Raw genomic sequence first — 16,601 nt, 5'->3', positions numbered from 1 at the left:
GGTTCCCATGGGGGCATCCTGGTCCTGCAGAGCACTGTCTGTTTCTCCACCAAGCGGCCATCCTGTCTTTGCTTCCAGTAAGTGAGACAGGAGGAGCCCCAGAGGACAGAGGACAGGACAAGGAAGGGAGGGAGAGGGTGCAGAATGTAGGTAATCCAGAAGAAGTATTAATTAGATCCCGCAGGCTTCCAGAGGCAGGGTTTGGGGACAAAACGGGGTCAGGAGAGTGAGGAGGCCCGCCCCCAGTCCTTCTCTCAGCAGAGACACCGAGGGAGCGCCCAGTGAGATGCATCTGCCCTGACATGGGACAGGTCTGCTGAGGGACATGGGGAAAGAGGGTGGACAGCTGTCTGTGGGGTGGTCAGTGGGGAGGTGGCATTGGAGTAGAGCCGCTGGCATAACAGTGAGGGAGCGAGCTGTGTGGGCGCCAAACGGAAAGGGGGCTGGTGACCTCAAAGCCCAGGGAAGGGTCAAGGCCCCCAGGTGGGTGTGGCCAGTGAGGTCATTGCCAACATGCCCGCCCCAGGAAGCTAGCATGGCAGGCAGAGTGGGCCTCATCGGCCTTGGAGAGGGTGCTGGCTATAACCCCTGGCTGCCAGCAGACCTTAAAGGATCCCTGGACCCCTCTCCCTGTGCAGTGGAAGCAGCCCCTCTCTCTCCCAGGGCATGGCTCATCCTTTGTCCCCAAGCCCCCCACCATGCCTCTCATGACCTGCCCTCTGAGCCTGTCACCCTCCTGGTCACCCACCTTTGGTCATGAACCAGACATCCCTCCTGAGAGGCAGTGGGGAACCAGGAAGTGGCAAATGAGAGCTGGTGGAGGGGCAAACACAGAGGTGGGCAGTCCATTCAGGGGGCATGTCTCTCCCGGCCCCAGACTTGGAGCAGACACCTAGGGAAGTCCCAGGTGGCCTTTCTGCCGCTCCCAGCAGGGGTGGTCCCAGGTGGACTGAGAATATGGGGGTTGTGCTCACCGTAGCTCGCCATCAGCTCCAGCAAAGGCCTGTGCTGCCTTCCCAGGAGACACGTCACAGGAAACGTGTCACAGGAGAGCCCACCTTCCCCTGGGGGCGTCCTGTTGGCTACACCCGCTCTCACTACAGAACCTGGGCTGCGCTTGTGGAAGCTTTGCTCCATCTGATGGTCTGGGAGCCACAGACAAACCTAAGCGAGGGGCTTTTCAACCTCATCATTCATGGAGTGACATTTTTGGTAGAGAACACAAACCTCTCTAACAGAGAAAGACGCAACCATGAGCAGGAAACATAGTGTTCCCAGAAACGTGCACCTACAGCTATGCATAAATCACACACAAGTGGGTTGAATCAGTCAGGACTCAGGGTAGCAGGGAGCAGAAGCTTAAACTGGCTTATGTGAAAAGAGGCAATCGACTGACTCAGGGAGTGAGCCCATGGGCAGATGTCTAGGCTTCAGGCATGGCTGGATCCAGGCGTTCACAGAGGCTGTCTTCCCCAGGTGGGGAAATGGCTACTGGGGCCTGCCTTCTGATCACCCCCAGCTTAGTAGCCACAGTGCTCCAAAGCCTCTGAGGTGTCCGTATATTGGCCCCAGGAAGGCTCTGAAGGCCTCACTCAGTTTTCATGTGGCCCTGGAGGCAGGGAATGTAGGGGCCACAGTGAGTGGCCCTGTTGGGACAGTATCAGCAACCAGAGCAACGGCAAGGGCTGTCACTAGGAGGGCAAGGGCGGTGGGACTGGGAAGATCACAGGTGTCCCCCTGCCTGTTGGCTGAAAGCAGGATGTGGCCAATAGCTGAGCTGCTTACAAACAAAGCCTCTGTTGGCTGTTGGATTCCAGGCTCACACAAGCCCAGGTTCCTGCTCCTTCTGGCTGAGGGGCTGCCCAGCCTCTGGCCTGCTCACTCCTGAAACCGGATGCTGGGGGCAGAGCCAGGAGGCACAGGCTGGGCAGGCTCTGGGCTCCCCCTTCTGCTCTGCCCCCAGCACCCTCCCCAGCAGCCTGTTGGCGGGGCCTCCTCCTAGGGTGGGGACATCAAGGGTGCCCCAAAGGGCCGTCAGTGCTCCCACCCACCCCCAGCTTCCAGCCCCGTTTCCTGTCTGGGCCTGGGCGGCTCCCTTGGCAGGGAGGCCACATTGTGCTCCACCAGCTGCTGGCAGAAGGTCCACAGCCAGCCCCTCCCTGCCCTGGAGGGCAGCCAGCCCGAGGTGCATCCGGTCCAAGGCTGCTGTGGACATTGAAGAGAACGTGTGATGCAGACACTCAGAGACCCCGAGAGACAGTGGGTCCGAGAGGGGCACAGAAAGACCCTGACACCCACACAAAGACCAGAGAGGGGAGCCCGGGCAGGCAGCAGAGATGAGCGGACCAGGAGGCCTCAGTGCCCAGAGTGGCAGGGGGCTAGAGAGGGAGCCCAGTGGGCAGGAACTAGGGGACAATGAGGAGGGCTGCCCCAGAGGCAGCCCGTGCCACCCAGGCCTTGGGGCTCTGAGCCCTGGAGACCCCTCCTGGGCCCCCCACCCTGTCCCCCTGCCAGGGCCCTGCCTGGGGGAGGGGTGCCCTGCTGTTCTGGGGACTCACCCCCCCCCCCCCGCTGATGGCGCCCTGGGAGTCAGCTGCGCCAGCATCTGCTGGGTAAACAGCTTGCACCTGTGGCACCCCAGGCAGGAGGAGGGCAGGCCGTCCAGCCCCTGGGATGCCTGCTAAGGGACTGCAGAAGGGTGCCACTGGCAAAGCCTTCCTGAGCTCACTGTGCCATCGGGCTTGGCCAGGTAAGGGGCAGCCCAAAGATGGACCTAGAACCTGAACTATGTGCCCTGGAACTGCCGTCTCAGCCCAGGAAGCTGGCCTGAGGTCACCTGATATGAAGATGCCATGCGGGGCCACTTCCAGCTGGAGGGCAGCCATGGAGCAGCCCTCCCTGGGAGCAGGGGCCGCAGGACAGCCAGGACAGCGGCAGGAAGGGAGGGACGTGGATCCTTAAAGCCCCTCCCACTCTGAGACCACTTACAGGGTGCCACAGCATGCCTGCCACACACGTCCCACCACACAGGGCCACGTGATACCACACCAGTCATATCTGCCACACTGTGGACCCTGGGTGTTGACTCTGGTGACCTGGACCCTGGGGTGCCCGGCAGTAATGGCCCTTTCCTCTGGGCCTGCATCCTGATCACCGTCCTGAATGCCCCTTGGACCTGCAGGGACTGTCATCTTCAACAGAAAGTCCCCACCATAGTGCCCCTCCCGTGAAGGGGCAGAGACTCAGCCCTGTGACCTGAGCCCCAATGTCCCCACCCCAGCTCCGCTCAGCCCTGGGCACCCCACATCCCCCTAACCACCAGGGACCTCACCAGCACTCCCAGTGACTCACTGGTTCCCTGCACAGGGTTCTGCCTCATCAGCTACTTTTTGTTTTCAGCTGTGGTAAACTGTCCCATTTAAACCCTTTTCAAGTGGACAGTTTAGTGGCATTTACACATTCACGTTATTGTGCAGCCATTTGCATCACCTCCCACATTTGCATCACCTCCAAGGAAACCCTGTCCCCATTAGGCAGTCAGTCCCCATCCCAGGCACCCACCAATCCGCTTTCTGTCTCCATGAATTTGCCTGTTCTGGGTATTTCATATAAGCTGGATCGTAGGACATGTGACCGTGTGTGTCTGGCTTCCCACTCAGCACGATATTTTCCAGGTTCGTCCATGGGTAGTGAGTGTCAGAGCTCCACTCCTTTTTGGGGGCTGAGTGTTACCCCACCGTGCGGACAGACCATACTCTGTGTACCCACTCATCCATCGACGGACATCTGGGCTCTTTCCACCTTCTGGCGATTGTGATTAGAGCCACTACAAACATCGGCGTACAGCTTTTGTTTGAACATGTGTTTTCAGTTCTTTTGGGAATTTACTTAGGAGTGGAGTTGTGGGCTCATACGGTAACGCTAACCTGACGGACTGCCAGCCGGTTTCCACAGCCGCTGCACTGTTACGTGCCCCGCGGCAGTCTCCGCCTTCTTGCCGGGGCTTGTTAGTACCTGCCTTTTCGATTCCTGCCACCGCGGTGGGTGTGAGGTGGTACCGCACTGTGGTTTGGTTTGTGTTTGCCTAGTGACGAGGGATGCTGAGCATCTTCTCATGGGCTTGTGGGCCATTTGTGTGTCTTCGGAGGAATGTCGCAAGTCCTTTGCCTGGTCTTCAACTTGTTCTGCATTATGGTTGTTGTGGAGCTGTGAGAGTTCTTTGTGTATTCTGGACACTAGACCCTTGTCAGAGGTGATTTGCAAACATTTTTCTCCCATTCTGTCAGTTGTTTTTTCCACTCTGTTGATAGTGTCCTTTGATGTGCAAATGTTTTTAATTTTGAAGTCCAATTTCTCTCTTTTTTCTTTTTGTTGCTTGTGTTTTTCGGGTTCAATCTAAGAAGCCATTGTCAAATCTAAGTTTAGGAAGATTTACTCCTGTTTTCTTCTAAGAGTTTTATAATTTTAAGTTTCTTCTTCAATTTAGGTCTCTGATCCATTTTGAGTTATTTGGTGTGAGGTAGGGGTTCAAGTTCGTTCTTTTGCGTGTGGATGTCCAATTGTCCCAGCACCATACGTTGAAAAGACTGCTTTCCCCATCGAATGGCCTCGGCACGCTTGTTGGAAATCATTGGACCATAGACATGAGGGTTTATTTCGGTGCTCTCCGTTCTGTTCCACTGCTCTGTATGCCTGTCTTTATGCCAGGACCACACTGATTTGATCACTGTAGCTTTGTAGTAAGTTTTTAAATCAGGAAGTGTGATGTCTCCAGCTTTGTTCTTCTTTTTCAAGATTGCTTTAGCTATTTGGGGTCCCTTGTGGTTCCATATGAATTTGAGGAAAGACTTTTCTTTCTCTGCATGAAAAAAAAAAAAGACCATTGGCATTTTTCAGCTACTTCTAAAAAAAAAAATAACCTTGGAGAGGAGGTGGCCATGGGTGACATGTCAGTGGTGGCCACAGGTGATTGGTGGGGGCAGTCAGAGGGCTTAGGCCTGTGGCAGTGAGGAGGGCAGGTCCTGTGGGGCAGTGATGGGAACCATCGAGGGGTCTGAGCATGGGTGTTGTGTGGAGGGTGGCACTGTGTGCTGGGCAGGGTGGACAGGGCCACCTAGACTGGAGTGACAGAGTTTGTGATGACAGCATGGAGGAGGAAGGAGTGACACCAACATAGGTGGTATGGAGATCTCTCTGCCTGGAGGGAACTCTGCACCAATCCCGCTGGGCCCCCTTACTTCTGTTCAGCACCCGGAGACACTGTTCAACCTGGAGAAGGAGGGCCAGGCCCCTCGCCCTGGGTTTCTTGCTTCTTCTCCCCACCTCCAGGGCTGAGGCAGTTGACCTGGATCTTCCTGCCTGCCGAGCCTGTCTTCCGTTGGGCCAGCTGCCCCTTGCCCCATGGATGACTCCAGCCTGTCAGGCCGATGGAACTGCCCTGGGACCCCCACGTAGGACCCCAGACTAGGATCTAGGGGCAGCCTTCTGCAGCAGAGGTGGGCATGTCTGTGGGCTGGGTGAGTGGGGACAGCTCTCCCACCCTCACCTACCCTCAGCCAGCAGGCTCTGCTCCAAGTTGGGAGGCACTTTCCACTCAGGCTGAGTACCCCCACATGTGCCCGGGGGCCGCAATCACCCTCTGCAGGGCCACCCAGACGCCAATGCCCCTGTAGCACCCCCAGCCCCCAGCCCCCAGGGCTTCAGTCCTGCAGGTCCCTGCAGTGGGACCTGGATCTTGAAGGTGAAGGCCAGGCTTGCCTCATCTCAAGAGTGCTGCCAGGGCCTCAGGGCTGTTTGTCACAATCCAGTCCCTGAGGCCCAGCCCACTTGCCACCTAGGAGGTGATGCAAGGTGTACCTAGAAGGGGCAACAAGAGGCAGGGAGGGTCACAGAGCCAGCGAGGCCTAGAGCAGGGTGGAATCAGAGGGCGCCAGTCTCAGAGGTTCAGGGGCATGGGGCTGAAGGTGAAAGAAGAAGCAGTGGGCTGGCACCGCAAGTAGCACGGGTGCTGGGTGGAGCCAGAGGCACCCCCAGGCCCCGGGGCTGTCTCTCCTGGGGTGGCTGAGCCTGTAGGCGCTGGGTGTTTTGGAAACCAGCCAGTGTGCCAGGGGCCCTGGAGCTCTCACTGTGACGTCCGTCTGGCACAGCTGTGCCTACTGAGTTCCCCTGGGCATCTGCCCAGCTCCCCTGCCCAGGCCTACCCTGGCGTCCCCAAGGGGAGTGGCTCAGCCTACCAGATCAGAATTCTAAGGGCCTGTGTGTCCTATCTCACTGCCACTCCAACAGCCCCTGGTGGCTACGGGGATCAGGCTTTGGGTGGGGACCGAGGTGCCCGACCTCTGAGACCATGGGGAGGAAGCCCCAAAGATGGTGCAGGGTGAGGGGCTGTGGGTCAACCCTGTCTGGGTACTACCTGGGGCACCGCTGAGGCCAGAGCTATGTGGGCCCCACCCTGATGCCCGGTCCTGCCCCCAGCTCATGGGTGCTGTCCCCAAGGCCAGGCTCCATGGAGAGGATGGGCAGGACAGGGAGGATGGGCAGGCAGTCCCCCTGTCAAGGGCCTTTACCTTCTCAAGCCTCAGTTTCCCCTCTGTGCAGAAAGGACCCCCAGGCTCTGCTCCCCTCTGGCCGCTGGGCCCATGGGAGCTCGGTCCACAGAGGTCTGAGGCTCTTGATGCATTTAAAACCTCTTTTAGGCTTTGGACAAAATGACTTTACTGTTGTCACGTTCAAACAAGACTGAAGAGAACAAGGAAGAGTCCCCAGAACATGAGAGCCCCCAAGCCCTGCGGAAAGCAAGGGACACGGCCCAGGGCTGCTGAGCGTCAGCTATGAGCCCCAGGGCCCTGGACCAAGAAGGAGCCCCACCAAGTCACAAGAAGCGGGTCAGGGCCGCAGGCCGGGCCCCTGAACAGGTGGGCAGTGTGAACGGGGTCCGCCTGGGGAGGCGGCTGATTCCCTGGGGCCGGTCAGGGTCGGCCCCCAGCCCCACTAGCCGCCCCCGCGGCGGGCTGGGCTGTCGTCGGCTTTACAGGACAATGAAAGGGCTATTTATGCCTGTTTGTCCTAGCAAATGTAGGGACCCAAAAATGAGTTTTCAAGAGCAGGGTTTTGAAAGGAGGGACGGAGAACCGCCGGGGCAGGCGACCCCGGAAAAAGACCCCGCCCAGCTCCAATCCAGGAGGGGCCTACCCTGGACGCCGCAGACCCGGAACCGCTGCCCGGAGGCCCGGTCCGCCCCTTCCCGTCCTGGCTCCCGGCGGCCCGCGAGCGCCGCCTGGTGCAGACGCGTGGAGTGGCCAGCGGGAGCGCCGCTTCCGGGCCTGGTCCGACAAAGGGGGAGGAGGCGGGGCCAAGCGGGCCTGGGGCGGGGCCGGGCGGGGAGCGAGGGGAGCCCTCTCCGCGGTGGGCGGGGTCTGGCACTGCCCAGGAACACCTCTTTGGCCGCGGTGATTTGCAACTAGACAAGGCTGCGTTTTCACTAGAACTATCTGTAGTCTTCAAGGCTGGGAACCCGCAGCTCCCCTCCACCCCACCCGCTCCCTGAGCGGAAACAACCCCTTACAACTCTTTTAGCTGTTTCCTCTGCTCTTGATTGGTTTAGAATTAATCGAAATCTTGGCAGTCAGAGAAGGTGGTCAGTTTGATGCTGCTCTTTAGTGTTGAGATTTTTTTGTGGTTCAATAAATGATCGATTTTTAGACCAATCCAGTGGTGCTTGTAAAGGATATTCTGAGGCTGCGACCCCAGACCCGGCATGCGCGTGGAGAGCGGGTGCAGAGGGGCTGGCAATGCCCGCGACACACTCCCAAGGAAGGAGCCTGTAGGTCCCAGGGGTCCCTGCAGCCCGGTCCTGCCAGCCTCCCTTTCACCAAATTCCACTTTCCGTGTCCTCACGTTGGAGGTTGCATCTTGTGCAACGACAGCGTCAGCGGCTTGTTTGAATCCAACCTCACAATCTGCCGGTTTGGGGTGATTGTTTTAAATGGCATTGTTTTGATTATTGATGCATTTGGATTTTTAAAGAATAAACTTTATATGTAGAATAGTTTTAGATTTACAGAAAAGGTGCTAAGAGAGTAGAGAGAGTTCCCATACATTTCACACTCAGCTTCCTCTGTTAGGCACATCTTACATTAGCGTGATTAATCAACTAACAATTAACCAACCAAGACTGACACTGCCCCATTGGGCTTTGTCTTCAGATTGCCTTAGTTTTTACCAAATACCCTTTTTCTGTTCCAGGAACCCCCAGTAAATTCAGTTGTTAGGCCTCCTGGGGCTCCACTGGGCTGTGACAGTTTCCGACCTTCCTTGTTTCTTTCTGATGACCTTGACAGTTTTGAGGGGTGCTGGTCAGGTATTTTGTATCTGTTGGGATTTGTCTGGGGTTTTCTGATGGTTCGATTGGGCTGATGGGTTTCAGGGAAGAGCACAGAGGTTCAGTGCCTTTCTCATCTCCTCATATAAGGGGCGCCTGCTGTCAACGTGACTCATCACTGTGATGGTGGCCTTGGTCACCTGCCAGCATCAGGCCTCTTTTTTTCTTCCTTTCCGTACTCCACTCTTTGGAAGGACGTCACTATTTGCCACCCACTGTTAAGGAGTGGGGGGTTGTGCTCCCCTTCCTCAGGGTAGAATATCAATGTACATTATATGGAATTCTTCTCTGTGGGAGATTTGACTCTTCTCCCCCATTTATTTAGTCACTTATATCAATATGGATTCATGGATTATTTGTGTTGTGTTGTTAAATATACATAACATAAAATTTATCATCTTAACCATTTTCAAGCGTGCAGTTTGGTGGCAGAAAGCATACTCACCGTGTTGTGTGGCCATTATCACCACCATCTCCAAACTGGAACTGTCCCCATGAAACACCAACTCATTTCTCTCCCACCCCAGCCCCTTGTACAGCCATCTACCTTCTGTCTCTATGGGTTTGGCTCCTCGCGACGCCCCATGAGTGGAGTCACATGGTATCTGTCCTTTTGTGTCTGGCTCATTTCATGCGGCATCATGGCCTCCAGGTCCATCCACACTGTCAGGTGTCAGAGTCTCCTTTTTTTCAAAGCTGGATGATAAAAATTCCATTTCATTGTCTGTTGTATTAGGGCTCTCCACAGAAACAGAACCAATTGCATACACATGAAATGTATATTATATACATACATGGAATATAACTACATATACATACATATTTTATCAGAGGGAATCGGCTCACGTGGTTATGGAGGCCGAGAAGCCCCACGACCATCTGTGTGTGAGCTGGAGACCCAGGACAGCTGGTGCTGTCATTCAGTCCAAAACTGATGGCCTGTGAAGCAGGAATGCACATGACCGAGGGCAGGAAAGTTTGGACGTCCCAGCTCAAGCAGACAGGAAGTTGACTCTTTCTCTGCCTTCTGTTCTACTTGGGCCCTCAAGACCTGCCTGATGCCCACCTGCAATGACCAGGCCACCTTCTCCACTCAGCCTGCAGGTTCAAACCCTCATGTCTTCCAGAGACACCCTCACAGACACACTGGAAATGTTGTTACCCAGCCATCGGGGCACCCGGGGCCCAGTCGTGTTGACACGTAATATTAACCGTCGTACAGACCACGTTTGGTTATGCATGTAACCCTGCGTGGACAGTAGGGCTGTTTCTACATTTTGGCTTCTGTGAGTAGAGCTGCCATGAACACTTGTGTATAAATACCTGTCTGTATCCCTGCTTTCGGTCCTATGGGGTAAACACCCAGGAGTAGGATTGCTGGGTAACATGGTCACTGTCATGCGGGGTGTCATGCAGGGTCTCTGGTCCTGACCTCACATAAGAATGCAGGATATGGTGAGGCCAAAAATGAACACCAACAGAGCCATAGATAGAGGAGTCATACCACTATAGTCTCGCTGGCGGCAGGGTTGGAGACACAGGGAGCAAACATCCGCCAGTACCCCAACAAAGGGTCTTCCTGCACCCCAGTCTCTCTGGTGGCCGGCCGAGACACAGGAAGTAGGATTCACACGATCTGCAATCCACCGTCCACTTTTCTGCCTGCCAACCAACCAACGCAGTCACGGCAGTTATTTCAGTAGCTAATTGGCTAATTGATTACAGCTGATGGCCATCTACTACCCGAGCCAGCACCTTTCCACGTGAGGCTAAGAGCCTGGAAACTACTCTCTGGGATCTGTCCCCACACTCCACCCCTCCAGAGTCTCGCCTCACAATCTACGCAACAAGCGTCTTCCGCGAGGGGCCCTGTGTCAGGAATGCAGCTCCTGAGAAAAAGTTTCAATCTAGTTCAAGTAATGTCCCGGGGTGTCCCTTGAAGTCCACCTACTTTCTGGGCACAGCCAGAGCTCCTAGGGCACCACCAGTCTTTCTGGGCACAGCCAGACTTCCTGGGCACAGCCAGGGTTCCCACAAACAAGACTGCAGTCTGTGCCAGTGTCAACTGGGGCCAAAACCCTCTGCACATTAGAAAGGACCAACGTATGGACAGTTCCACGTGGGACCTCTGGTCCCAGCTCATCCCCTCTGACTGGGTACCTTGGCCCCACCCCTAATCAAGCTGAAAGGAGTCGGCCTCAAGCGGCCGCATGAAGTCCTGGAGGGACACAGGTCGCACGTTCGCAGACTTCTCCTTTAGGCTTCACCGGAATTGCTGTTCCGGACGCAACTGTTTCCAGAGTTCCAACAAGAGTGCATTGGGTTGTTGGTCTATTTTTTCCCAATTGACCCCTGCTGCCACAAGATCACACCACATCTGCGTGCATGTTACTCTCTGAGGGCTGTGACCTTGCCCCATTACTCTTGATTTGGGCTTCCAGGTCTGGACTTCTCGGACCTCCTGTCTTAACTTCCTTTGCCTCTGGCTTTCCCCATCCCCCAGGGTGGCCAAGGCGATGGTAACTTCATGGATCAGCCGCCCCACATAGGGCGTAAGAATGGCAACCAAGGATTCAAAAGCACTTGCAGGTGCAGTATCCAAAACCAGATCTCTCATCCTGGCTGTAAAAAGCTCGTCATCTAATATGCCCCCGCATATTAGAGGTGAACATAGCGTGTCTCATACCCGTTTCATGAATGATTTAAGTTCCGTATACGACTGCCATTGACTCACAGTGTCTGGCAGCTCGCCAGCCTGTTCCCATACGGTGCGTACCGCAGCAGTGAGCCACGCCATTAGAGAATGGTTGCCCTGGTTGTTGGCCAATCTATGGCAGTTTTGTAACCTCTGTCGCAGGGACGGATGCACTGTCATGAAGGCTAGCTTTTCCATCTTGCCTGGGGAGCAGAGAATGTTGTCTGCTCCCTCATCCCATAAACATAATAGCCAAGCCGAGACTCGCTCTCCAGGGCGCTGTCTGTACTGCCTCCCCAGCTCCTGCAACTCAGGGGGAATGTAAGGGCTGTAGGTTGTGAACTCAGTCACAGCTGGGTGGCAGCAACGCCCCCGGGGGCCCAAAGGTTGCTCACGTTTTACCCTTTGCTTCAAGATTGGCCAGGCTTGGGGGTTGGGAGCTACATTGTCTCCACTCGCTTCCTCCACCTCTGCCTCAGAGTCTCCTCTGTGGGGCCCCTCTTCTAACAGGTGAACCCAAGCTTCCAACACCTCCCACCTGGTCCCGCACCCAGGCTATTCCAGCAAGCGCTTCCTCTGAGTTGCGATGCACCACTGACAGTCCGGAGCTTCCAGCGCCCCCCCCCCCCCCCCCCCGGGACACCTGGTCCTGCACCAAAGCTATTTCATTAAGCCCGTCCTCCATGTTACAATGCAAGGCCGTGAGGAACATCCAGCCCACGCAGCCGGCTGTACCCTTCGCCTCCTCCGGCAACTGCTCAGCCAGAACCTGCAGGGCCCTCTCCACGCTGGCCAGTGAGCCATCCATGTCCTCCCACCCCTGCTCAGGGGTCCAACTTCTGAGAACAGTGGCCACCAGGTACCACAAACTGTGTAGGGGCCACCTGTCCTCTTGCCCAGAGTCAGACACCATTCCTACCTGGCTGGAATCCTGCTCGCCACGCCAGGCATCCGATTGGGTGGAGGTCTCAGTGCAAGATGTCTGCAACCCTCGGAGCCTACGGCAGCAGCAGATCACCAAAAGGAAGGCTATGCCTTCTATGGCCAAGAGGGTGGTGTGCCATCTGGAGGCTCGAGTCTCCCAGGCTGACCGCGCCTCCCGTTCCCGGCACTGCTCCGCATGGGCCTCCTGAAGCTGAGCTTTCATACGCATAAACTGCTCCATTACCCCTCTGGGCATTCTGGCCAGTGCCGTACTCTGCTCTCTGTGCCATATGTCACGCGGGGTGTCATGCGGGGTCTCTGGTCGCGCTCCCCACATAAGAACGCAGGATATGGTGAGGCCAAAAAGGAACACCCACGGAGCCATAGATAGGGGAGTCATACCACTATATTCTCACTGGCGGCTGGGTTGGAGACACAGGGAGCAAACATCCGCCAGTACCCCAACAAGGGGTCTTCCTGCACCCGTCTCACTGGCAGCCGGCTGAGACACAGAAAGTAGGATCCACGCGATCCACGATCCACCGTCCACTTTTCTGCCTGCCAACCAACCAACCAACGCAGTCACGGCAGTTATATCAGTGGCTAATTGGCCAACTGGTTACAGCTGATGGCCAACCAGTCACAGCTGATGGCCATCTACTACCCAAGCTAGCACCTTTCCACATGAGGCCGAGAGACTGGAAACTGCTCTCTGGGACTATATCCCCACAGTCACTCTCTGTTTAATTCTTTGAAGAGCCTCCACGTTGGCGGCTGCCCCAAATTTACCTCCCGCCAACAGGGCACCCGGTTCCCAATTCCCATGTCCTCGCCAGCACTTGCTTTCTGCCTGTTTGATAGGAGCCATCTCGTGGGTGTGAAATGACATCTCATCGTGGTTTTGATTTGCATTTCTCAAACGATTAGTGACGCTGAGTATCTTTTTGTATACTTATGGACCATCTGTATGTTCTCTTTGGAGAAATGTCTGTTCATGTCTTTTACCCAGTTTTGAACTGGGTTGTTTGTTTTTGTTATTGTTGAACTGTAGGAGTTCTTCAGATCCTGGATGTTAATCCCTTAGCAGACACACAGTTTGCAAACGTTTTTTTCCCATGCTATGGGTGCCTTTTCACTGTAGATGATGTGCTTTGAAGCTCGATGGGTATTCATTTTTCGCTTTGGTTGTAACCCAATACTCCAGTGATCTATTTAGTTGCTTGCATTGTTCCAGCTTGGGCCCCTGGAGGTTCAGTCCTGAGGCTGGGTTTACTTCCTTTCATTGTGTTACTTTCTGCTTTCTAGTTACGCTGCTTTTCTTATGCACCTTTCTCCTTTTGTGTATTCTATCAGGTTCATCAGTTTCTTTATTCTTTTTTTTTGCGCTGCAGATATGGAAGTTGTACAGCCTATTTCTACTAGTTTTGTGCTGACCCTAGAGTCTCACATTATGTCCTAACCTCAGTCACTAGCTCTGCCATCCCCTGAACAGGCCTGGGGTCTGACACTGCACCCCTTCCAATTGCACGGTGCTGGTCCCAGGTTTGGGTTACTTTGTTTTCACACCCCTTCTCCAGGCTGGGCTCCCCCCAAGCAGACCCTGAGACAAGGACTGACAACCTGGACTCAAGACTAAGATACAGGGAGTTAGGATAGCAAAGGGGCAGTCCTGGGCTAAGCAGGTGACACCGGGGGCACTGGGGCTCAGTCCACTGGGGACCTGGAGAGACCATGACAAGGTACAGTGCTGTCCCCTCGGGTGAGGCGGATGGCTGAGTGCCACCCAGGTTGCCAGTCTCAGACAGTGGCCTGCTCTGTGTTGGCAGAGGAAGCCTCAGGCAGATGCTGCGGGGAAGAGGGAGGGTTTCTGAGGCCCCGCCCAGTCTGTGCAGAGTCCCACGCCCGTCAAGCTCCAGCCCTCAGTGTGGCTTCGGCCCACACACGCTGTTGGCTCCTGCCTGCACAGCCTACCAGGTTCCTTCCAGGTGGGGGGTCTGGAGGGGGACAACTGGGACTGCGGTTGGGGCAAATCCTCTGCATTGTATTCCAGCTGGAGTGGGAGTGTGGGGAGCAGCTCTTCACAGGGTAGAGGTGAGCAAAACCTGCAGGCACGGAAAGTTAGGAGTCTGGGCTCAAAACCCAGGGAACACCCACCTGGACACCCACCACGTGCCAGGTCCCCCTTTTCCTCCCGTCCTCGACAGTCAGCTCCTCCGTTTTTTTTCCTCCTTCTTCTGCCTCCCCACCCCTCCTCCCGTTCAAGTTGTTGTTTCTCCATCTAGTTGTACAGGACACAGCTCCCTGGCCCCTGCTGGTGTTACGAGCCTTGCGCTCCCCTCGCCTGAGGCAGTCAGTCACTGGCTGAATCAGCCGCTTACAGCAGCCCATGGCAGCTCACGCTGGCTGCCAGCCACTCACGCCTGGCCACTGGCCGCACACGGCAGCCCAGCTCCAGGGAAAGCCATTGTTCACAATCTTAGCTGTAGAGGGCGCAGCTCACTGGCCCATGTGGGACTCGAATTGGCGACCTTGGCATTAGCACGGCGCTCCAACCACCTGAGCCACCGGGCTGGCCCAGCTTCTCTTAGTCCAGAGCTTGGGCCTCCGATTCTCTGCCCTCCACTGCAGCAACCTCACTGGTGCTCACACCCTCCCCCCACATCACCCCCACTCACCCATTTCACCCCCACACCCCCCACTTACCCACATCCCCCCACTCATTCCACATTCCCCCAAATCATGCCCACTCACCCCATCACACCTACTTACCCCACATCACACCCGCACTCATCCCATCACACCCCCACTTATCCACATCCCCCCCTCATTCCACACTCATCCATACCACACCCATGCACATTAAACCCACTCACACCCACAGATACACATACACACCCACATTCACGCCAACTCACATCAAACGCACATTCAGACCCACTCAGACTCACCCACACCCCTCACTTTCAGGTGTCCATGCTGGCCCTTCTCTGAGTAATATTTCATGCAAATTTCACCAATCAATCAGTATATGAAAAAACCTCCACAGCAGCAATGTCTAGCCTAGCTCTGAACAAACATCTGGGTGCCTCGCGAAAGTGACTCTGTCCTCAGGCCCTGGGGGCTCCCGCCCCAACTTTGTTCTTCACATTGTGGTTTGGCCTTTGGGATGTGAGGAGCTTCACTGAATTGGCGTTTTCCTTCCCATTCCTGTTCTTCTTTGGGATTTTCAAGGGAAAAGGGTGGGAAAGTCTTTTTTTTTTTTTTTAATTTATTGGGGTGACAATTGTTAGTAAAATTACATAGATTTCAGGTGTACAATTCTGTATTACATCATCTATAAATCCCATTGTGTGTGCACCACCCAGAGTCAGTTCTCCTTCCATCACCATATATTTGATCTCCCTTACCCTCATCTCCCACCCCTACCCCCCGGGGAAAGTCTTTTTTCACCATCAAGAGCCTGAAGCGAGGGCCGCAGAGCAGCCAGGATGAAGACAGGGGACCCAGAGCCAGTGCTCATCCAGCCCCACTGGTCCCACCAGCAGCTGCTGCCTGATGCAGCCATCCTGTCCCCATCAGCACAAATGTTGCAGCCTCAGCAGCTGGCCTGGGCCTCAATGGAAAGCTTCCCGGTGGCTTCGGATATTCTGGAGGCTGGAGCCAGCTGGGCTGGCGGGAGACGTGGCATACCTCACCTGCTCACATTCATCATGCAGTCACACGGCAGGTGTGTGTGTGTGTGTGAGAGAGAGAGAGAGAGAGAGAGAGAGAGAGAGAGACTCTGGGGCCATGCAGGAGGGTGAGGTGGATTGGATAGGGGCCTGTCTGTGACAATTCCTGGGGGCAAGAGCTGGAGGGGGATGAAAGAGCCCCCTCATGGGGCTTGTGCTCACTGCTGGTGGCGGGGAGCATGAGGCCTGGGTCCCCATGCTGGGAGCCCAAGTGCTGCCCCAGGTGGGGGTGGGTGCGTGTCTGAGGGCTGAGCACACGCATGCAGGTGTGCATGCTGCTGTGGTGTCACTGAACAGCCTGGCCCACGGCTCCCTAGGGAGCCAGCTTTGCTGTTCTGCGTGGAAGGGAGGTCACATTTCCCTGAGAAGCCTCAGAATAGCCCCGACTGCCCAGAGGAAGCCTGGCCTGGCCTCCTGGTGGCCAGTCCTGCCCCGGTCCTGGCTGCCCTGCCCCCTTGCCCCAGCATGTGCAGCTGTCTCTTCTCGGACTGAGGACCCCCAGCCCTTTAGCACAGGGTGGCCTGAGGGGCCCCGATGCATGTGTGTCCTCACCTGTCTTTGGAGAGTGCCTGCGAGGGGCTGACACTGGGCTGGGTGATGGGCCCACATGGACGTGAGGGTGTCACCTGACCGGGGTGGGCGTCCAACAAGAACCCTCACAAATAAGTGGTGACAGCCTGTGTGGGGGTGCTACTGCACAAGGCAGGAGGAGGGTGGCACGGTGGAGGGAACAGCATGTGCGAAGGCTCCGTCAGCCTGTCCTGCCCTCAGCCCAACATGTCCTTCCTTGCTGTGCCCCAGGAGGGCTGAGGTTGGGGTGGGGGCCTTGGCTGGGACGCAGGGTCTGGGGTGGGGGTGGGGGGCTCCAGGG

The sequence above is a fragment of the Rhinolophus sinicus genome, linkage group LG06, assembly GCF_036562045.2.
Source record: "Rhinolophus sinicus isolate RSC01 linkage group LG06, ASM3656204v1, whole genome shotgun sequence".
Classification (NCBI taxonomy): Eukaryota; Metazoa; Chordata; class Mammalia; order Chiroptera; family Rhinolophidae; genus Rhinolophus; species Rhinolophus sinicus.
The sequence above is the reverse complement of the archived record's forward strand: the minus strand, read 5'-3'. Positions refer to the sequence as shown.